The 9,951-nt window shown below is 44.6% G+C and overlaps 1 pseudogene; it reads left to right on the forward strand.

The window, feature by feature from the left end:
• LOC119334054 lies at positions 1-1,224 on the forward strand (annotated as a pseudogene).
• The last annotated feature ends 8,727 nt before the right edge of the window (positions 1,225-9,951 follow it).

Consider the following 9,951-nt stretch of genomic DNA (forward strand, 5'->3'; position numbering starts at 1 on the left):
ATGTGTCAACACAGAGTTCCTGAGCCAGGTTAGAAAACAGTGTCAATTATTAGTCTAGGAACTTTGTGTTTTTCTCATAGTCTACGACACATATAATCCTATTTCTAAGCACATATAAATCTAAAACTAATCGAACATGTCCATCACGTTGTCCTTGCAGCAACGATCTTGGGCCTCAATGCAGCCCCTCCGGCGTACATGCACACGCTAGATCAATCTGTTGATCCAACTGGCATGACCTTCGCTTCTGGTGGCGCCGGCGTGTTCCAGAAGAAGGTGCCAACTCTTGCCGCACAGGTTAAGGCTTTCATGAGGCTGATCAACAGCGGAATCATCTCAAAAGAGCAGCTCCGCCACTCCGTCGCGCTTGTCGCCATCTCCGGCAACGACTACATGAGCGGCGCCGATGTCAAGAACTCCTTCTTGAGTAGCTTCGAGGACGTAAGTAGTATCCGGACTCACACGTCCAACTTAAACACGAACCGCCCATCAATTTATGTTATTATCGATGTCAACCTTACTGATTAACTTTTCTTGCATGCAGATCGATACTTACATTGGGAACGTGACAACGGAGATTGTCAAGAACGTCGTGCAGATACAAAAGCTTGGTGTGAAAAAGGAGCTAGTCAACAACATGCATCCCATTGGTTGCACGCTTTTGAGGACTAGTTTGAACAACTACCACATGTGAACTTCTCGGCAACTACACCGCGTGCGTGCATAACAAAAATCTAAAGCAGTTGATGGGCAAAAAGAATAACGCCTACATGCTGGACCTCTACACCGCCTTCACTGACATCATCAATCATACCCCAGGTAAATAGTTGCATATATCCATGCGTGCATGTTGTAAATTAAATCTGGTTTCTAGTGTATGAGCTTGATTCAACACGTGTTGGGACTATTTATACATACAATTTTCATGTGCATGCAGGTGAAGGGTCGGATCAGTCCAACAAGTTCAACAACAACCTGGCCCCATGTTGCGAGGGTTTCTATGATACAGGCTTTTGTGGACAGCAGGACGATACAGGGGAGCCCCTCTACGAATTATGCGAAAATCCAGACCAGCTCTTCTACTGGGACGAGGTGCATCCGACACATGCTGGGTGGAAAGCGGTGATGAAGGCGCTAGAACAACCTTTGAAGGAGTTCCTAGATCGGGCCTATGTTCCATGATGCCTTGTAGTTTGAAGACTCTCTAGATTAATTGCTAGCTAGTTGGTGCAATTTCTTATATATAGGTTAGCTCTATATATAGTATATAAGTATTTGGGAAGAAGCTTGCGAGTTTTTCTTTCACTGCCTAACTTTTAGTTTAGTACTAGTACTCTTTATATATGAAACATGGACCGGCTAATGGTTTATTTGCGTTAGAAAGTTATAGTCTTATGTATGGTGAATCTAGTGTGCATGCATGTACTTGAGCTCGTGGATAGTTACATGAAATGAGAAGAACGGAACAACACTACTTGGACGAGCACACTGGCACTATATAGTTCCTTTATTTTGCCGGTGGGTACTGTTCGACACTCGGCAAAGAGTTTGCCAAGTGCCCGTGTTCTGGCTCGGCAAATTTCTGTTTGCCTGAGAGGTGTATGCCGTGGCCTTTGCTTAGTGCAACTCTCGGGAAAGTCTACGCCCAGGGTTTTTGGCCCTTTGCCGAGTGTTTCTGGCACTTGGCGTATGTATCGATCCCAGTAGTGTATGTCCAGAACATAGGACTAGATGGCACGGTGTCAAAGGACTATCCCATTACGCAGAGCAAAAGGGGCCGGATATTAATAGCCTATACCAGCCTGAAACATCAATGGTGGGATCATACTTCTACCACTCTTCTCGGTTGGCAGTAAATTGTAAAGTAAAAACGCTCAGATGGAAAGCCATTGCTCGGGCGCTTGGATTATGGTATTAGGTTCATGTTCTTTTAGGGAAGGCCATTCTGCGATTAGGGGGTACGTTCGGCCCAACGGCAAGAATTTTTATTATTAGCTAAACAAAAGCTAGGTAGATAACTCATGATCCGCTCCAAACTCGACCATCCGCGCATCCCAGTAGCCGTGTGTCAACAGAATTAATTTACAGCAAGCTGCTAACAATTGCCCCTTCTTCATCTGGATGGAGTGCCGCTGTCGCAGATGTACTTTTTCGCTCAACCTTATGAGAAGCTGCGTCAACATTTATTTTGAACATGCCATGCTTTCTTGTTTGATCCACCTGCACCTGCTACTATCTGGGACGTTGGTTCTTTGCCCTGACTTTGCTGCATGTGCCGTGGCTGCCAACATAGACAGGAGAACCCGTTTCGTTTCTGGAGAAACACATCCTGATCCTGGTCGTTTCAAATGTTGCTTAGTGTGTGAGTTGACGGCAGGTGGGGTGAGGTCGCATCTACAAACAACCAGGCTCTTAAGGCGTAGATGGTGTCGTGTGGTGTGATGTGACCTTAAGGCGTAGCACCCCTCTGATTTAAGAGCCACCACAGCCATCGTTTCATCAATTTGGAAGGCGCAATTCAAGTCAGCTTGACGAATCGCACCGTATTTTCATTAAGAACGTACGGACCTAGCTACCACTCTCTCCAATCCTACAATAAAGATACAAATTGGAAAAGAGTAGACAGTGTTCTGAAAATACATTGAGGCCGAGAACAAAATTATCTAAGATACTTTCTGAAAAAAAACAGAATTGACAAAATCTGTCATCTGATTTTTAAGATCTCGCCGGGAGCGTCTCATGAACCATTGATTTGACGCACAAATCTTAGAGCAGGGAGATCACCCATGTTTTTTTTACAATCGAAAAAACAGAGTGTTGTTGCGAACGCCTGGAACTCTCTTAGCCTGTCTCTCCTTTTTCCCACTGCAATAGGTTTGAATGGGGGCTTCCCTTTTTTGCACACCCTTTTCCCATTCTGATTTCTATTTTAAATTTTTAATTCCTGCAGTCTGTCTTATATAAATCTAATTGTCCTCGTTAAAAGTCAAACGTCAGCTGGTCTAGTGGCCATTTATGCGGCCGAATCGAGAAGGTTGTGTGTTCCATTGCTTAGGATTTTTTGCGTAGATAAATAAAATGCACCCGCAAAAGAAAAATGCAACAATGCTTTCTGAAGGAAAAAACAGTGCACGCGGGCTACCCACCACCTCAACCACTGAGGGTGGGCCCTCGCCATCTTGGCATGCCACGCGTGCACGGGGGTACATCCGGATATGATATAAAGCACCGTATATGAATGAGAGGACAAGGTAGAAGGTCATAAAACATGTATTTTGCAATTTTATGCACCAAACTAGCCGTACAAGTTCTAAGGCCCCAGGATTATTTATCTCTTTTCTTTAGTCTAAAATAAAAATAGAGTCGCACATTAAATTGTCTCACAAATTGTCTATAAGAATAGAGTCACACATTAAAACGTCTCACAAATTATCTCCAATAATAGAGTCGCACAGAAAAATGTCTCACGAATCGTCTCTAAGTTAATTAAAATTAAATACTTATTTTATTGAAGGCTAATTACAATCAAAAGTTTGTGGTGTTCTGAAAACGTCGAGACCAATAAAAAAGCGACCATACGAGATGTTTTTGTTGTAGTGGATGGACGGTGACAAGGAGTCGGTCAAGTCCGGCAACGGCGGTTCCAAGACGAGCAAGAACGGCGAGAAGGTGAAGAAGGGCGGCAAGTCAGTATCAAGTGGTGGCGGAAAGGGCGTGCGTCCAACTTGAACTTTTGCTCGCCTCTACAAAGTTCGCTGGCTCCTCAACTCTGAGCAAACACAGTCTAGAGTACTCGAGCGTAACTGGCTTTGCGTACTTGTAGACTTTCTTGAGGGTCTTGTAGCGAAGAGGCCCAGAAGAATCCGTCGTGGCTTGCGAAGGGGGCGACACAAATTGTGTGGGCGTCGATGCACCTGAGGAAGACCGTTGAGTCTTGGGCGTGGTAGATGCCGGATCGTTGGCATCCTCGTCGGCGGCGTAGTCGGCGTGACCCTGACCATCATTTTGATTGCCATCGTCACTATGCACCTCGTTGTTGAGATCTCCGCCTGTGTCGTGCGCGTCATTGTCGCTATCACCTTGCGACCCATGCACGTCGTTGTTGGTGTCGGCTCCATTGCGGTCACTGCCATTGAGGTCACCTTGGTTGGGTGTCTTGCCAACCACTTGGACATCCTCCCCTGCATCATCATCAGTTGGAAATTCAACTGTGAATATGTTACCGTTTGAGGCATCGTCGGCTGCCGCGTTCCATTTTCGCGCTTGGTTTTCTTCAAACACAACGTCGCGTGAAATCCGTAGACGTTTGGTTCGTGGATCATAAAAGTGATATGCCTTGGTGCTGGAACTTCTCTCGTATCCGATGAACACCATCTTGGTGCTACGATCGGCAAGCTTTGAGAGATGCGGCTCCGCCGTCTTCACATGGGCCACACTCCTGAATGTCCGTAGATGAGACACATTCGACTTATGTTCGTAAATTGCTTCATATGGAGTCTTGCCGATCACCGCCTTCGTTGGAGCCCTGTTGAGATGATAGACCGCCATCGAGACAGCTTCTCCCCAGAAAGTTCGATTGCGCCTTTCAACAACCCCGTTCTGTTGCGGCGTATAAGGTGACGTGGAACCTTTTTATGCCAATCTTCTTGCAGTAGTCGTTGAACTCGTTCGACGTAAACTCTATGCCGCGATCTGTTCGTAGAGCCCGAACCTTCAACTTGTGTTCCATCTCCGTTGCAGCCTTCAGCTTCTTGAATGCTTCAAACGCCTCTGAGGGAGTCTTGGATTAGGGGGTCTCCGGACAGCCAGACTATATCCTTTGGCCCGACTGTTGGACTATGAAGATACAAGATTGAAGACTTCATCCCGTGTCCGGATGGGACTCTCCTTGACGTGGAAGGAAAGCTTGGCAATACGGACATGTAGATCTCCTCCCTTGTAACCGACTCTGTGTAACCCTAGCCCCCTCCGGTGTTTATATAAACCGGAGGGTTTAGTCCATAGGACGACATACAATCATACCATAGGCTAGCTTCTAGGGTTTAGCCTATACGATCTCGTGGTAGATCAACTCTTGTAATACTCATATCATCAAGATCAATCAAGTAGGAAGTAGGGTATTATCTGTTGGGGAACGTAGTAAATTTTTTTTTCCTACGCACACGCAAGATCATGTGATGCATAGCAACGAGAGGGGAGAGTATGATCTACATACCTAGTAGATCGACAACGGAAGCATTTGGTTGATGTAGTCGTACGTCTTCACGGCCCGACCGATCAAGCACCGAAACTACGGCACCTCCGAGTTTTAGCACACGTTCAGCTCGATGACGATCCCCGGACTCCGATCCAGCAAAGTGTCGGGGAAGAGTTCCGTCAGCACGACGGCGTGGTGATGATCTTGATGTACTACTGCAGCAGGGCTTCCCCTAAACTCCGCTACAATATTATCGAGGACTATGGTGGCTGGGGCGCCGCACACGGCTAAGGAAAAGATCACGTGGATCAACTTGTGTGTCTCTGGGGTGCCCCTGCCTCCATATATAAAGGACTAAAGGGGGGGAGGCTGGCCGGCCAAGGAGGGCACGCCAGGAGAGTCCTACTCCCTTTGGGAGTAGGATTCCCCCCCCCCCCCCCAATCCTAGTTGGAATAGGATTCGCGGAGGGGGGAAAAGAGAGAGAGGGGCCGGCCCCCTCTCCTTGTCCAATTCGGACCAAGGGAGGGGAGGGGCGCGCGGCCCACTATGGGCTGCCTCTTCTCTTTTCCACTAAGGCCCAATAAGGCCCATCTAGCTCCCCGGGGGGTTCCGGTAACCTCCCGGTACTCCGGTAAAATCCCGATTTCACCCGGAACACTTCCGATATCCAAACATAGGCTTCCAATATATCAATCTTTATGTCTCGACCATTTTGAGACTCCTCGTCATCTCCGTGATCGCATCCGGGACTCCGAACAACCTTCGGTACATAAACTCATAATATAACTGTCATCGTAACCTTAAGCGTGCGGACCCTACGGGTTCGAGAACAATGTAGACATGACCGAGACACGTCTCCGGTCAATAACCAATAGCGGGATCTGGATGCCCATATTGGCTCCTACATATTCTACGAAGATCTTTATCGGTCAGACCGCATAACAACATACGTTGTTCCCTTTGTCATCGGTATGTTACTTGCCCGAGATTCGATTGTCGGTATTCCAATACCTAGTTCAATCTCGTTACCGGCAAGTCTCTTTACTCGTTCTGTAATACATCATCCCGCAACTAACTCTTTAGTTGCAATGCTTTAAGTGATGTGCATTACCTAGAGGGCCCAGAGATACCTCTCCGACAATCGGAGTGACAAAACCTAATCTCGAAATACGCCAACCCAACATATACCTTTGGAGACACCTGTAGTACTCCTTTATAATCACCCAGTTACGTTGTGACGTTTGGTAGCACCCAAAGTGTTCCTCCGGTAAACGGGAGTTGCATAATCTCATAGTTATAGGAACATGTATAAGTCATGAAGAAAGCAATAGCAACATACTAAACGATCGGGTGCTAAGCTAATGGAATGGGTCATGTCAATCAGATCATTCACTTAATGATGTGATCCCGTTAATCAAATAACAACTCCTTGTTTATGGTTAGGAAACATAACCATCTTTGATTAATGAGCTAGTCAAGTAGAGGCATACTAGTGACACTCTGTTTGTCTATGTATTCACACATGTATTATGTTTCCGGTTAATACAATTCTAGCATGAATAATAAACATTTATCATGATATAAGGAAATAAATAATAACTTTATTATTGCTCTAGGGCATATTTCCTTCAGTCTCCCACTTGCACTAGAGTCAATAATCTAGATTACACAGTAATGATTCTCACACCCATGGAGCCTTGGTGCTGATCATGTTTTGCTCGTGGAAGAGGCTTAGTTAACGGGTCTGCAACATTCAGATCCGTATGTATCTTGCAAATCTCTATGTCTCCCACCTGGACTAGATCCCGGATGGAATTGAAGCGTCTCTTGATGTGCTTGGTTCTCTTGTGAAATCTGGATTCCTTTGCCAAGGCAATTGCACCAGTATTGTCACAAAAGATTTTCATTGGACTCGATGCACTAGGTATGACACCTAGATTGGATATGAACTCCTTCATCCAGACTCCTTCATTTGCTGCTTCCGAAGCAGCTATGTACTCCGCTTCACATGTAGATCCCGCTACAACGCTTTGTTTAGAACTGCACCAACTTACAGCCCCACCGTTTAATGTAAACACGTATCTGGTTTGCGATTTAGAATCGTCCGGATTAGTGTCAAAGCTTGCATCAACGTAACCTTTTACGATGAGCTCTTTGTCACCTCCATATACGAGAAACATATCCTTAGTCCTTTTCAGGTATTTTAGGATGTTCTTGACCGCTGTCCAGTGATCCACTCCTGGATTACTTTGGTACCTCCCTGCTAGACTTATAGCAAGGCACACATCAGGTCTGGTACACAGCATTGCATACATGATAGATCCTATGGCTGATGCATAGGGAACATCTTTCATATTCTCTCTATCTTCTGCAGTGGTCGGGCATTGAGTCTTACTCAACTTCACACCTTGTAACACAGGCAAGAACCCTTTCTTTGCTTGATCCATTTTGAACTTCTTCAAAACTTTGTCAAGGTATGTGCTTTGTGAAAGTCCAATTAAGCGTCTTGATCTATTTCTATAGATCTTAATGCCTAATATGTAAGCAGCTTCACCGAAGTCTTTCATTGAAAAACTTTTATTCAAGTATCCCTTTATGCTATACAGAAATTCTACATCATTTCCAATTAGTAATATGTCATCCACATATAATATCAGAAATGCTACAGAGCTCCCACTCACTTTCTTGTAAATACAGGCTTCTCCAAAAGTCTGTATAAAACCAAATGCTTTGATCACACTATCAAAACATTTATTCCAACTCCGAGAGGCTTGCACCAGTCCATAAATGGATCGCTGGAGCTTGCACACTTTGTTAGCTCCCTTTGGATCGACAAAACCTTCTGGTTGCATCATATACAACTCTTCTTCCAGAAATCCATTCTGGAATGCAGTTTTGACATCCATCTGCCAAATTTCATAATCATAAAATGCGGCAATTGCTAACATGATTCGGACAGACTTAAGCATCGCTACGGGTGAGAAGGTCTCATCATAGTCAATCCCTTGAACTTGCCGAAAACCTTTTGTGACAAGTCGAGCTTTGTAGACAGTAATATTACTGTCAGCGTCAGTCTTCTTCTTGAAGATCCATTTATTCTCAATTGCTCGCCGATCATCGGGCAAGTCAACCAAAGTCCATACTTTGTTCTCATACATGGATCCCATCTCAGATTTCATGGCTTCAAGCCACTTTGCGGAATCTGGGCTCACCATCGCTTCTTCATAGTTCGTAGGTTCATCATGATCTAGTAGCATGACTTCCAGAACGGGATTACCGTACCACTCTGGTGCGGATCTTACTCTGGTTGATCTACGAGGTTCAGTAGTATCTTGTTCTGAAGTTTCATGATCATCATCATTAGCTTCCTCACTAACTGGTGTAGGTGTCACAGAAACAGTTTTCTGTGATGTACTACTTTCCAATAAGGGAGTAGGTACAGTTATCTCGTCAAGTTCTACTTTCCTCCCACTCACTTCTTTCGAGAGAAACTCCTTCTCTAGAAAGTTTCCAAATTTAGCAACAAAAGTCTTGCCTTCGAATCTGTGATAGAAGGTGTATCCAATAGTCTCCTTTGGATATCCTATGAAGACACATTTCTCCGATTTGGGTTCGAGCTTATCAGGTTGAAGCTTTTTCACATAAGCATCGCAGCCCCAAACTTTCAGAAACGACAACTTTGGTTTCTTGCCAAACCATAGTTCATAAGGCATCGTCTCAACGGATTTTGATGGTGCCCTATTTAACGTGAATGCGGCCGTCTCTAGAGCGTACCCCAAAAATGATAGCGGTAAATCAGTAAGAGACATCATAGATCGCACCATATCTAGTAAAGTACGATTACGACGTTCGGGCACACCATTACGCTGTGGTGTTCCGGGTGCCGTGAGTTGCGAAACTATTCCACAATTTTTCAAATGTACACCAAACTCGTAACTCAAATATTCTCCTCCACGATCAGATCATAGAAACTTTATTTTCTTGTTACGATGATTTTCAACTTCACTCTGAAATTCTTTGAACTTTTCAAATGTTTGAGACTTATGTTTCATTAAGTAGTTATACCCATATCTGCTCAAATCATCTGTGAAGGTGAGAAAATAACGATATCCGCCACGAGCCTCAATATTCATCGGACCACATACATCTGTATGTATGATTTCCAACAAATCTGTTGCTCTCTCCATAGTACCGGAGAACGGCGTTTTGGTCATCTTGCCCATGAGGCACGGTTCGCAAGTACCAAGTGATTCATAATCAAGTGGTTCCAAAAGTCCATCAGTATGGAGTTTCTTCATGCGCTTTACACCGATATGACCTAAACGGCAGTGCCACAAATAAGTTGCACTATCATTATCAACTCTGCATCTTTTGGCTTCAACATTATGAATATGTGTGTTACTACTATCGAGATTCAGCAAGAATAGACCACTCTTCAAGGGTGCATGACCATAAAAGATATTACTCATATAAATGGAACAACCATTATTCTCTGATTTAAATGAATAACCGTCTCGCATCAAACAAGATCCAGATATAATGTTCATGCTTAACGCTGGCACCAAATAACAATTATTTAGGTCTAATATTAATCCCGAAGGTAGATGTAGAGGTAGCGTGCTGACTGCTATCACATCGACTTTGGAACCGTTTCCCACGCGCATCGTCACCTCATCCTTAGCCAATCTTCGCCTAATCCGTAGTCCCTGTTTCGAGTTGCAAATATTAGCAATAGAACTAGTATCAAATACCC

This window comes from Triticum dicoccoides, chromosome 7A (assembly GCF_002162155.2).
Source record: "Triticum dicoccoides isolate Atlit2015 ecotype Zavitan chromosome 7A, WEW_v2.0, whole genome shotgun sequence".
NCBI classification, from domain to species: Eukaryota; Viridiplantae; Streptophyta; class Magnoliopsida; order Poales; family Poaceae; genus Triticum; species Triticum dicoccoides.